The sequence below is a fragment of the Candoia aspera genome, chromosome 8 (genome assembly GCF_035149785.1).
Source record: "Candoia aspera isolate rCanAsp1 chromosome 8, rCanAsp1.hap2, whole genome shotgun sequence".
In the NCBI taxonomy this organism is placed as follows: Eukaryota; Metazoa; Chordata; class Lepidosauria; order Squamata; family Boidae; genus Candoia; species Candoia aspera.
In genome coordinates, this window is record NC_086160.1 from 31,870,769 (window position 1) to 31,885,240 (window position 14,472).

Below are 14,472 nucleotides of genomic sequence, written 5' to 3' on the forward strand. Positions count from 1 at the left end.
GCTGCAAAGGATGTAATCAATCTGATTTCGGTGTTGTCCATCTGGTGAAGTCCATGTATAAAGCCATCTCTTAGGTTGTTGGAAGAGAGTGTTTGTTATGCAGAGTGAATTGTCTTGGCAAAATTCTATCAGCCTATGTCCTGCTTCGTTTTGTTCTCCCAGGCCATACTTACCTGTAATTCGAGGTGTCATTTGACTGCCCACCTTAGCATTCCAGTCTCCTGTGATGAAAATAACATCTCTTTTAGGCGTGTTGTCCAGTAGGTGCTGCAGATCCTCATAGAACTGCTCTACTTCAGCTTCTTCAGCATTTGTGGTTGGGGCGTATATTTGGATCACTGTGATGTTAGATGGCTTGCCCTGAATTCGAATTGAGATCATTCTGTCGTTTTTGGGGTTGTATCCAAGCACTGCTTTAGCCACTTTACTATTAATTATGAAGGCTACTCCATTTCTTCTGTGGTCCTCTTGTCCATGTAGCTATGTATGTAGCTAAATTTTGTAGCTAAATTTTGTTAATTAGACAGACTTTTATTATCCACTGACAAACCCACCACCAATTGTAATATTTTATCTTGTTTTGTTTTTATTCTATTTTTATTTTTAATGTGTTTTTGTTTGCAATTCTGATCAGTGACCATAATAAGAATACTCATTCATTTATAATTTTGGCCTAGAGTGATTGATTGTAACCCTTTCTTCCTTACAGAATTCCGCTAAGGCTCACAGGCTTCTTCTGAGGCCTACCTGTGTCAGCAAAAGAATTGCTTCATCATCAGCATATAGCTGACAGTCAAATGCCTGTCACTAAGTTTAAGAAGGTGAAATTCCTTTTTAGTTAAGTCAGCTACCACTGAATGTGCCTGGATATAAAACCACAAGGAAGCTAGAATCCAATCCTGTTTCACTCTTAGATCAGAATGTCTGCAATAAGGTGACTGATTCTATCACATCTACTCTGGGAGACTGTACTCTCATACAGCATCTTAATTAGGAACAGTAACTGCTGATCAATAGATGTGAGGAAGAGCTTCAGAGTCTGTCCCTTAGAATAGAATCAAAGGCTGATTTTAAGTCAATAAAGGCAACATATACAGAATGGTGTTGTCCATGTGTGTATTTTTCTATCAAACATGGTAAGATGGCACACTGATTGTACACCTGCCTTCCTTAAATCCTGCTTGTTCATCAGCAGAGAGTTTCTCCTGGTCCAGCCAATCCAGTGACTTGTAATACAAGAAGCAGGGATATCATTTGCTAGGCGTGCTTAATAGGCTAACTAGATGATTGTGTAAAGGGCTTGCACTGTTGCAAGGGATGGGAATAGTAATAGATTAAATCCGGTCACCTGGCATGTGGAGTGTATTGTTAACTTGCATGAAATGGGAGGCCAAAGCATGGGTCTGCCAAGCAGTGTTTCCCTTTGGCAACTATGATGGAATTAGGTCACAATGGGGGACTTTTCTACTTTCTAGCTGGCTCATTAATTTAAGAATGTCTGAGTGGGAGACTGGGAGAACAGAAAGGAGTGCTGTGGAGGATCTCTTATGGAGACTGGCAAACATAGTGTGCTGCAGAACTCCCTCTATCTGACACCTGGAATTGTAGCATCCAAACACCGTTTCCTCTCACCCAACAAGCAGGCAATTAGCTTCCAATACTTCCAAGGGAAGTATTACCTTTCACAGCCTGAAAAAACTTGCTTTTTCTTTTTATTTAGGTTTTCATAAAGCTTTTTCTGGATGCTTAACTGATTTCTGGCATATGGACAATTACTCAATTTGTAAATTTTAAAAGCTGACATGAATCCCTAGCAAATATACAATCCTGATCAAATGGATTTCTAAGAAGGACAAGCAGGTCTTCTCCTAGCAAGCTCGGGGTGGGGGGAGTCTTTGACCTTCCCCACTTGTGGATCAGAACTGCACCTACCATCACCAACAGAGCTTCTAAGTTACTCTCTGCAGTAAGTTCTATAAGAACACATAAAATGTCCTAATGCTGGAATGATAATATTATGAAATCTCTTCTTTCTTTTATTTTATGGTAGTTCTATTTTACTGTATTGTACTTCTATTTTATCTTACATTTTGTGTGTGTGTGTGTGTGTATATACACACACATACACACTATATGCGCGCGCACACACACACACACACACCAGTGTTGACTCCTGGCAACTGCCTGGACAAGTCCCTGGAGTTTTCTCGGCAAGATTTCAGAAGTGGTCTGTCATTGCCTGTTTTTTTGGGCTGAGAGAGAGTGACTGGCCCACGGTCACCCAGCCGGCTTTCATGACTAAGGTGGGACTAGAACTCACAGCCTCCCAGTTTCTAGCCTGATGTCTTAACCACTACACCAAACTGGCTCTCATTGTTTTACTATATTGTATTTGGTTTCTTCTGGTTTTAAGTCTAAATTTTTAGGTGTTATATGACCATTACACTGTATTTGGTTATTGCTTCTGAGTTTTTCTTTCTTACCTTGCTGGTGATTGACCATAGTTAAATAAAAATTTGAAAAGGAAAATGTGGGTTTTGCCACATATGGTGTCTGCACAGGTATATAGGCATTTTCCTCAAGGGAACATGATCACAATGAAAGCAAAGAAGCTATCTGACCTTAGAGGGGTTAAAATATGGTCCTGTTTCCTTCTCTGCCACAGATACAATATGCTTTGCATGTGAATAATGCATGACTTATTCATAGGAAATAAATAGGAACAGGTACATAGGATACAGGTAGATAGGATATAAAAATGTATATTCAATGAAACTGGGATACAGAAATATGTATTTTAAAGAAAGTTTCTGCAGCATCTTGGTTTCTCAGTTCCTTGAGCTAGCAAAACTAATATAGAACAAACAATGTTCAACTGCTTCCCATTGCTCATCCATGGCTAACCTCAGGATTTTACTTTTTTTGCAAATAACCTTTCCCACAGTAGTAACACCCTATATTTTAGACCACAGTTCCCATAAACCTTAGCCAACATAACTAGAGGCCGTGCCAGCTAGAGATTATGAGAGTTAGATGCATCTGGAGAGCACCAGATTGTATACATTTCTAGATGAGGATTACTGGCATAATTTTTAATGTAAGAATTTTAAATAGATCTCTTCAAATCTACTACCTTTAAAATTACCTGGTGAAGAAAGGCTAGATCTACCAGGATAGGAAAAAATATTTGCTAATAATGCATCAACATCTTAATTCTAGTTTTTCAAAGGCTCCTACTGTATTATGACAGCATCTAGGTATTGTAAAGCTACCAGATCTGGCCTGCAAAAATCCTGATGACTGTAAGACTGCAACAGAGAATCAGAGTTATCTCTAAGATATCTCTTTGCTACCATTGTCTGGTATTTTGCTGGTAGTTCTAGGCTACTGCTGGCTGCTAATATAAAAATGTACTTTGGGTTGACTTTACCTTTTGGTTTATAAGAAGAGCAAAACAAGAGAAAAACTGGTTCAGCACAATGGTAGTGGAACTTAGTTTTTTGATAACATCACAAGATGACCAATACAATATAATTCAACTTTATTGAATATTCATGGAAATATTCATGGAAGAACCATGCAGATTACAGATTTATGGAATCTGGATTGTTATTGTTTTACTAGAGCTCTGAAGTCCACTAATCTGTGCTTTATGTAGAGAGAAATAATGAAATCAATTACTTAACACACTCCATGGCCATATCCAAGCAACATTCACACAACTTGCTGAACCCTGGTTAACAAGACAGAACTGCTACGTTCAATAACCAAATAAGCCACATTATAAATGGCTTGTTTCACACAATAGGGTATACTATGGGTGAGTTCCTGTAACACACTGAACCACAAATTGCTGCCTGCCCTCCCCTCCAGATTCTTACAGGAACTCTACCACTGTGTCTACAAAGATAAATACGAAGATTTGCAGAACTGTCAGTATGTTCAACAGAGCTGCAGGGATCTTGATCAAAGCAACTTATTTAAATCTATTGTTTAAAAGGAGAGAATACCAAGGTTAAACAAGCAGCAAGTTGGAAAAAAAACTTAACCCTTGGCAATTGTTTTTAAAAACAGTTTTCTTAAACTATTGGGAGATACAAACCCTTATTAATCTACTGCAAATCAGAACTTATATCTGCCACCCTCTTTCTTGAGGAACATGTACCCATACAAGATCTGGGCTGCCTGAAACAGCTCTGAAGTTAAGTGTTAGTTTAACACTGGCAACAGAACAGTATTAACCACTATACCTGGAACAACAGAATAGTCTAGTTCAGCTCAAATGGCATATATAGCTCTAACAGTTATGTCTCCTACAGCATCTGCTGTCTGAAATGGCTGCCTTTGTTCTGCTTAATGATTGAGCAGATCTGCCCATAATGTAGCACCTGAATTGACCATAGGCAGTGATAATATTGGAGCAGGGGGTGATGCCCCAAATAATTATAGTGAAGGATTGTTTGAAGATAATTCACTATAGGAGAAACTAGAACCACAGGGAACAATTTTTTTTTAGAAAGCTTATTTCTATATTTTTAGGAGTTCTGTTTCCATTCACATTATCTTGCTCTTACATTGCACCATCACCTAATATTACATTTGGTATTGTGGGCTTAATTTAAAATCAGCATGTGATAACAAATCCAACTCATCTCAGTCCAGGGAAAAGCTAAAAACTACTCTGATATTACTGATGCTATGAAGCTGTATCAATATATACAGTGTGGCATAAGAGGCCTAAAAAACATTCACTATAGTATAAGCCATGTTGACAATGAGGAATGCATAGTAGTGCATACCATCAAATGTAAAATAATCTGCATTATTTACCTGCATCCTTTGTGTCAGGTTCACTGTAAACAGAAGCCAGGATAAACAAGGTAAACATCACAAAAGCGAGCAAGATGAAAGCTACTTCAAGTTTTGTGAATGGCAGCTCCATGTATTGTTACCTAAATGAAATGCAAACACTTATTTGGTATATAAGAAGTTGAGTAGAGCAGTTTACTTAACTTTCTGTAAGAGGATATTACATCCTGGACAAACAGGTTCAGTCAGTTATGCAGCAACAGAAGTAAAGCTGTTAAAAAAGGATTGATGAGCTTCATTCCGTGATTGCCTCAGATAGATAGGATATTAAAATTTGCTTTAAGTATGCATTAGTATTTCTGTTGTAGGTAGAACTCAGTTATAATGTATTTGGATTCATTTTAGAGGGATTGAAAATGTTATAATATGGAAGCTTCCACAATTCGAATGCCTTACAAATATGTTAGATTATGATTCCCATCCTTCATAGCCAGGATGTTTTCAAACTGGATGATGATGATTGGAGTTCAATATATTTGGAAGACACCTTGTTGGGGAAAGCTATCTTAGGAGAAGATCAGGATAAAAATAATGAAAATGTTGGATGCCTTGCAGTCCGTTCAAACCTTTATTGTGAAAAATCAGAATACCTGGTTGAATAAGCCTAACCTTTAAGTGTGTGTCAGCTTGAAGCCTTAATCTTTCTTAAATGTTAGCCACATTTCCTCATTCTTCTGAATAAGGCATGCCTGGTTTTCAAACAATCAAAGTGTTTTGATTCCTAAATCTTCAAGAAGACTTCATATCCAACTAAATATCAAAATAACTCAACATATTTTTAATGAGAAGGATGAACTTAAAATGTAGCTGTTCATTAAGGAAACAACTGAAATGAAAGGCATATCTATTATATTTAATGAATTTCATGTAAATATTGATGAAGAAATCATTTCTGTGTTATTGCAGTTCTAGCAGGATTGTGGGGAAGAGCTTCTGCCCACCCCCAAGACTATAGGCATTTCAATTAATCTTTTTGAAAAAAAAAATCAAGACAACACTCTTATTATTGGGCATTAGAAGCTGGTGCAGAGCTTTAACTGCCATGTGACACAAGCACTGTAAATGTGAACTCATCAGATGAATCAAAATGCAATCCAGAGGACTGAACTTTGATCTTACATGTACAAATAATTATTGTGCAATCACTGGGGTTTTACCCATTAATGACACCTGCATAATTTTTCTCTTTCAGTATTGCATTATATAGCAAAGAAGATTGATCTGAAGCTTGTCCAATCATAGACATAACTGTCTATTGTGTCAACCTTTTTTTTGAAGAGAAAAGTTGATCTGGATTAAAGTTTGTGTCCTAGGTCATCTGATATCCATTGATTTAACCATTCATAAAAGGAAGGGGGAAAAAAAAGAAGTGAGAGAGATTACTTATGAAAGTCAAACAATATGGAATTTGGAAGAGTATCATGGTCAATTGTTGGTTATTTAATGTTCAATCCTCTATCTATCTATCTATCTATCTATCTATCTATCTATCTATCTATCTATCTATCTATCTCCTTAGAAACAGGACCTAAGCAGTTCAATTTTGTTTGTTCCCAGGTAAACAGAGATATTAACCTGCAGCCTAAACATGCTATTGATATACTGATTTGTAAGGCATATTGTAGCACAAAAAACTGGGTTAGACTTATGATTATATTTTCCTCATTTTGCCTGTAATCCTTAATGCCCAATTACCTGAGAATCAACATTATTACACTCAGTGGGATTTTTTTCTGAGTCACATGTATAAGATTGCATCGCTAACCACTTTTTCTATAGTTGAATGATCCATACCAATCTCTTATTACACTTGGGAAAGCTACCCACCACGTTCCTAATAAAAATGAAAAAGATGAATGTTCCTGTAAAAGGCAGTATTATATGCCATTAGAGAGAGAAAATAAGCTATGTATATTAATAAATGGTGCAAGAAGATGCTTGGGACCATATCTTCCCAGTTGTTTTTAACCTGTCCTACCCAATCCAACAGGAGGGGCATGCTCCGGGTATCCTCAGCTAAGGAGCATCAGCTGCTGAGGCCCAGAAGGAGAGCCTTTTCTGCCATGCTGCCCACCCTTTGGAAAATCATACCCTCAGAGGTCAGACTACCCCTGACTTTGTTGGCCTTCTGCAAGGCCCTGAAAACTTGGTTGTGTACTTGAGCTTGGGGCCCCGGGTATGTGACAGAGTCCATCTCCTGGCTATGTCAATAGTTGTTTTATTATGCAAAGCTGCTATGGTTATTTCTTGTATTGTATGTATTTTATTCATCTTTATTGTAAACCACCTGTCACATATATGAGATTGGCAGCTATATAAATTGATTAAATGAATAAATAAATCGAGGAATAAATAAATAAATTGAGGAAAAAAGGAAGGACATTTTTACTTTCAGATTACTTAGTGAAAATAGTTAGTCTCCAATGTTCATGGTAAAATTTCTAGGAGCCAGAAAACTGTGTGGTTTATGTCACTTAAAAGTATGACTTTTAGCTACAGAGTTTTTAACTGAAGCAATATGCCAATCACTCTGGCCATAATTGAAGGTGCTAATATTCCTTTAGGAATAATATCCTTAGCTCTCTTTTATTTTATAATAGTATATCTAAAATAGCCTGCCCTTCAGGATATTCTAAAATTCCATAGTACTAACTATTTAAATTTATAATATTTTTTACAAATAATCTGAAAACCTTATTTTTGATAAATGGAATAAAAAGGCATTTGAGGGCATTTTTCTTTTCTTTGCAACAGTAAACCTGATACAGGTGCCATTCTTTCATTTTCATTTTTAAACTATGACTAGGAAAAAGAAAGCTTCATCCCATTTTATCAGTATGAATGTTCATATCAAGGCAGTTTCCATAGAAAATTAGCATAGAATCTATGTGCTCACTTGAACTCATTTTACCCTTTCCAGTAAAAAAAATATATACTTTTTTTGTAGTGATTCCTTCTTCCATTAGCAACCACAAAAAGCTCTCAAATCAGTTTTTTAAAATTATTATTAATGGATGCACACTTTATATTTATTGCTTCCAGGTTTATATTAATGCAGAATAGATGCAGTCAATGGAAAAATAAAAATTGATGTGAAACCTAATCCTTGTTAATGAGTTTTTTTTGGATATCTCCCAAGAAACAGTGGCACAGATGGAAGGGAAGTGAGTATCTTTTTGGAACAATTTTATTGTGGAAGGAATATAATAATGTAATTTCAATCAGTTATTTTTTTTTTGTCTGACGTTTTTGGTTACCATTTCCAAAAGCCAGAAAAGATTTCTCTGTAATGCATGTATTTAAATAAATCAGAACAAAGGAAAAGAAATAAGACCAGATTTGAACAGATGATTTTGTATATTAGTCAAAATCCAGCAGAGTGCAATTGCATTAAGCCCATTGAAATTAATAATTTTGGAGGATAGAAAACAGAACAAAACATTAAGATTTGGATTGAGTAATTAAACAGATAAAATAATTTTTAATCAACAGAAACAATTGATTTAATTAATAAGCAGCAACCAATCATATATTATTTGAAACATTGCTGTTTCAAGATGTTTATGGTGTATAAGTATACATACATACAGAAAGAGACAAATATATACACACACTTGCCTTAGACAAAGGAGATGATTGTTAGGTGTTAAATTAAGTTGCTTGGGGAGTCCTCCTGTTAAATTCCTACATCATGTTTGAGCCTAAGGTGTTCTCCTGAGAAGGAAGCACAAGCAATGACACCTGATTTTTATTTTTAACAGTTATTTTAAGTTTCCTTTTGGCCCACAATTTACTTCCTCTTTTGACTTCCTTACAGGAGAAACATTATCTTACCTTAACTTTTCTGTTTTCTTAACCTATCTTGACTTTTCTTTGCTCTGTCAAATTCTTGCTCGAAGAATCTTTTAGACATTTTAGGAACTTTATGTCTGATCTGAAAATCATCTAAGAATTCTCATCCTTTGATTTGAGTAGCAGATATTGATTTTTCTTAGACTTAAATATTTAGAATGATTGAATTAGTGAGAGCTAGAGCTAGACAGAGTTAAGATTCTTATTTGCCATTTATTATGCTGTGATTAGATAATATAACTGATATGATTCATTTCATGTTTATATTGCAACTGCTTTATTATTTTTTAACCATTTCCTGTATAATGTATATTTAATTTCATACCATGTTTTCATTGTTTTCCATGACTCATTATCATCTGTCTATATTTTTGACTCATTATTATTTTGCTGATTATTTTGCCTTTTGGTGTGATTTGATTTGATCATCCTCCATATGTTCACGGGAGCAAATTAATGTAGTAGGAATGAAGAACACATTTTTCAGTGATGTGAGAAATGGGATAGGATAGTATTATATTCTAAAGAGAGATTAGATCACAGAAAGAAAGTTCTAAATTTTTGCATCTAGCACTCTTTGCTCAAGTAACCGAAGATATCCCAGAGTGTAATCCTAGAAATAGGATGAATTTTAGAAAATATTGCATACATTTTTGAAATAACAGTGGAAGTAAAGAATATTGTTTTAATTTATGTAGTTAGCTCCAGTAGTCATGTATTCTATTTTAACAAAGGAAAACAACTGTTAGCTTTACGTTTATCTTGCATTTGGCCATAGAAAACTAATTCCTCTTTCTGTGATATCATTTTGATTTTGTTTATTGTATCTACAAATATTGAGGCAGGAGAGGGCCAGAATCTTAATTTATTGTGGGTTTCAGAAAGATGTATTTCTTAACTGCAGGTAAAACACATTCATTCAAAGGTGTTCTGATATTAATGACTGGTATCTAGTAGAAAGCTGTCTAATGTTAATCATTTAGGATGATTTAGGATGATTTAGGATTTGGGATCAATTGAAATGGAGAACTGATAATAGATAGGAAAGGAATCATGGACATAGTTACTCTTTAAAACTTTATTACATGGCTCCTTGAGTCCTGTAAGTCCTGCAATTTTTATTTTTTTTTCCATTTTCACAGTTCTCATTCTCTCTGGTTCTTTTATATTTCCATGAAACAAACAGGAAAAGAATATTTGTTTCAAATTGGGTTCAGTTCCCAAAATTAAAAGGAAACTGAATTCCAGACTTTTATTTTTTTTGGGGGGGGTCAAAATAGGTAATATAAACTTGACAAAATGTTCACACATGTTTTTAAGAGAGTGAAGGTAAGTGCTGTGAGATCAGAAGACTCAGAAGAAGACTTTGGCAGAGGATTTTCTTGTGGAAGTTAAATTTAAATTATTATTTATTATTTATGAAATGTTAATTCTTAATCCATGGAAACCTCAGGCTCTTCTTTCTCTTTGTGCGTAGGGAAGTTTTGAATATGATTTTAGAAGGTAATTCTAAACCTTCTAAACAGAGACATACAGTTAAAAACTAAGCTGCAAATAGGAACTTAGTTTTTAAATCTGGGCTTTGTATAGTTATGAGAAAAATGAGAAATGGCAGAACAGGAGTTGAGAGTGGTGAAGAAATTGAATAGTAAATTGAAAATGGAGATTAGAGAAAGAATTTCAGCAAAAGTAATTTATGATCATATTTTTACTGAATGTTGTGAAGGCAAAACCCAGCTGGAAGAAAAGAAAACTAAGGTCAGAAAAGTGTTGCTGGACTACCTTATCAGATCCGTACAAACAAACTTCCTCACCCTTTTATACTGCCTGGCCTAGAATCAGATTACTGCCCAGGAAAGTGAGGAGGGAAGAAAGGGAGCTAGAGACCACACAAGAAAGGTGTTGCTTACACACCCACAGCTGAGGCTAGAGACTGTTGTGTGTGAGAAGCTGGAAAAAAAAACAGCCCTCAAACTACTGCTGCCAAAACCATTTACTTCTTGGCTAGGCATTTTATTTTGAACATTACTTTGAGTTCTTAGTTTAGACTGCTTAGAGGACAAAGAGTCTGCTTTTGTTTTCAGACCCCACCCCTGAGTGCTCAGTTCAAGGACCTGGGAAGAATAAACATGACCAGGTTCTCTACACCTTAGGAGAATCTAGGCTTTGCTTGCAATTATACTCACTAGTCAATCCCCCAACTCTCTGTTTGCAGGGTCACTGTCACACTCAAGAATGGCAAGGATAGGAAGAGAATTACAGCAATAGAAGGAAGTCCTAGTCATGCTGAGTGCCAGCTAGTGGAGGAAGAAGATAGGGCTGCAGAAAGGAACAGTTAGAACTCTGCAGATGGAACACTATCTAGCCCAGTGTTTCTCAAACTTGTCAACTTTAAGATGGATGGACTTCAACTCCCAGAATTCCCTAGCCAGCCTGCTGGCTGGGGAATTCTGGGAGTTGAAGTCTATACATCTTAAACTTGCCAAGGTTGAGAAACACTGATATAGCCACAGAGGCACTTGAGGGTTCACTAAATACTGGGACAATTCTGAGAACAGAACTAGAACAAGTGAATGAGAACAGGAAAGATCTGGGTTAGGAGATTCAGGAAAGTGCTGGGTCGAAGCCCCTGAATTGTATCATTGTTCATTTATCTATATAAGATTAAGGAATACCTTGTTAGCAATCAAGATATATACTTGGAACTCTTTTGGAGATAATGTTTTAATAGTATACTTAGCTATGTGTACCGAACACAAGGAGGCTTCAACTGAAATCCCCACTTTCACTCTAATAGAATTTGGACAGATGTCTCGAAAGGATCAGTTACAAAAAATATTTGATATGGAATGTGACACTTGGGTCTCCTTTCTAACCATACCTGGATTCTGGAAATATTGGTATGTATTTTAGGGGAAATCTAATATTGCTTTAAAATAGTAGTTTGGAGGAAAATAAACTCTAAGAAGTTCCAAAATGGAAAGAGACCAGAGGCTGCTTCCAGCCACTCAGATGGCATCTTGTATGACTGTTCTGAATTTTGGAAGGGGGGGGCAAGCGGGGCATGTGCCCCAGGTTCCGCACTGGGGGGGTGCCTAAATGAGCACTGGGGAGCACCAAAATGGGCGCAGAATCCATGTTTGCCCTGGGTGACAGAGACCCGAGTTGCTGGCCTGATTTTGGATATGCCGTCCTGACTAATGCACAAAAATTCATTATATTCAAGACTCCAGAGTTGGATAACTGACAACACCAAGTGGATAAGTTAAGATGGGAAAACAAAAATGTCCCGTTTGTGGCAAAATTAAATAATTTGTACCAACAGTGTTGTGTTTCTGTGTGGGTGGCTGGAAGAATGGAAAGGATAGGATAACAGTGAAAAATGGGTTGTATAAGTTGACCTTCATAACTTTATTCATCTGAATATTAAATTAACAAAAGAAAGAATTGCTATACACCTCTTTTGATGTATTATCAACTGAAAAACATATTTCATGCCTTTTTATTGCTAATCTGTGTAACCAGACATGACAGCTTTGAAGTGAGACCCTGATTCACAATTTGCAATATCTATCTATCATCTATCTATCAATCATCTACCTCTCTCTCTCTCTCTCTCTCTATTGTTTTGTTTTTCCTAAGGGAACATTTATTAAGGCAAAATTGTGACTATGTGTGGGAGATGAGTAATGGATATTTTTTGTATGCTGTACAGTATATTGATGAATTGGATTTTACAATAATAGCGATAATAATAATAGCCTCAGATACTTGTAAGTACAAAACTTAACAATGTTATGGAGATTGGCACTTGAGGAATTATGTATAGAGACCACCCACCTCTATCTTATGAAACAACTAATCCACTGGAATGGACAGAGGCTCACTCATCAGAGAACCAATGTGCTAGACCCAGATTTAATTGGAAAAGTATGTATGACTTTCAAAAATTACTAGTCTTAGGGGCATCCTTAAGTATGTATGACTTTCAAAAATTACTAGTCTTAGGGGCATTCTTAAGTCTCCCATGACCCCTTTTTGCTATACTTTCTGCTGCTAGTGTATAATAGAAATATGTTAATGTTAAGGCACATAAACCTTGGCAGGGCATATAAATATAAAACCAGATCACTTCCATAGAGTGTTGTTTAATCTCCAATACATGCTATGAAGTGCAATACTAAATATTGGTGCTTTTTATATATAATAGATTATTTTTTCATTATATAGAATCATAGGTAATAAAATGGAAAGAAGAGGGTGGTCACCATAAATGGTAAAAAAATCAGGTAGCTATAGGATTGAAGACAGAATTGGAAATGCAATACTGGATTTGGTAGATAACATTTTTCTGGCTAATAATTTCAGCTTAGGTTTATGAACAAGAAAATTAGTTGAATCATTACATGAGTTGGCACAAGGACTTTGGACTACATCTATTTTTTTTTTAATGGAAGAACAAATGCCCAGTAGCTCCATAAATCTGATTAGCCCATATGAAGTTTGGGGAATAATACGTCTTGGGCCAAAAAGCAAATAATTGGTAGATTAAGTAATATATTTTTGAAACTGGCACAAGATCATATCCCTATTGCAATGCTGAAGCAGATAAAATAAACATTTAGAGATTCTGATCCTGTATGCACTTGGAAATTCAACTATCTATGTCAGTTCATAGGAAATACGAACTGGGGACGCTGGATGGTGGCCTGCGGTGGCCTGGTGGCCTGGAGGCACGGGGAGTGGCCTGACGGCATGGTGAATCGACGGTGTTGTGGGTCAGTGGACTGGCCTCAGTGGACCAGCCTGGTGGGATGGTTTGGCGTCGCGGCAGACAGATGGCTCAGTGGTGTGATGGCCCAAATTTGGAGGGCCAGCCCAGCAGAGCAGTTCGGCAGCACAGCAGGCCAGTGGCAAGACAGACCTGCAGACCCACCTTGGAGGCCCAGCCTGGCAGAGTGGGTGAGTGGTGCAGCAGCCCAGCAGCGCCGCGAGCCGGCGGAACGAACCTGGAGGCCTGGTTTGGTGGAGCAGGTCGACTACCAGCTAGACAGTGAACTGACTGACCGACCAGGGAGAGCCCGGGATAGGCCTAAGGCTATAGGCCTTGGCGTTGTAGGCTTGAGGACGTGGAGGGACCTGGGCAAGGAGATCTGGGCCATCCCCTCCCTACCTGCCGGAAGCGGTGGAGACCTGTTGGGGCCCCTCCAGTGTGAATGAGGACTCCCTCCTGGGGTGAGAGATGAAGGGGGGAGTCAGGAAGCATCTGATGGTGTGGATGAGCACTCACCTCCTGAGTGAGAGGCAGGAGGTGAAGGGGAGCGAATGAGATGCCCCTGGCCAACTGGTAAGAGAGGCCGAACAGGGAGCATTGGGATTGAAGAATGAATGGGTGGGTGATGGCTGGGCCCAGATGGCACCAAGAGCGCGAGCTGGTGCGCCAGAGGGCTTGCCATTGCCCTGTGGGTAACTGTGTATCTGTGAGGGTGTGTGAGTGGATGGAGGGACCTCTACTCCAAGCGTGAGACTCCGGAAATGCTGGAATGGGGCTAGGTGGATTTGGAGTCTCTGGGGGCTGCAGGGCGGGCCATACTATTGAGGTGGTGACGGGTAGGGGACGTTATGGCGGGAGCCAGAGGCCAGGCCATCTTTGGGGAAGACGCCCCTGGTGTTTGTTGCCGGTGGCATGTTCCGGCCCTCTGCGCTCAGACCCAGGCCCTGGTCAGCAGACCAACAGGGGCCCTGGTCTTT

The 14,472-nt window shown here is 37.8% G+C and overlaps 1 protein-coding gene and 1 long non-coding RNA gene across 2 annotated transcripts in view; one reads left to right on the top strand and one right to left on the bottom strand.

The window, feature by feature from the left end:
- TMEM192 (transmembrane protein 192) overlaps nt 1-14,472 on the top strand; it is a 147,402-nt gene that overhangs the window by 89,153 nt on the left and 43,777 nt on the right. The window lies entirely within an intron of this gene.
- Nucleotides 1-14,472, bottom strand: part of LOC134502031 (uncharacterized) — a 33,814-nt gene that overhangs the window by 17,948 nt on the left and 1,394 nt on the right. Inside the window, exon 2 of the long non-coding RNA XR_010068409.1 lies at nt 8,484-8,583. This is a non-coding gene — a long non-coding RNA (uncharacterized LOC134502031). The remainder of the gene's footprint in view (nt 1-8,483; nt 8,584-14,472) is intronic.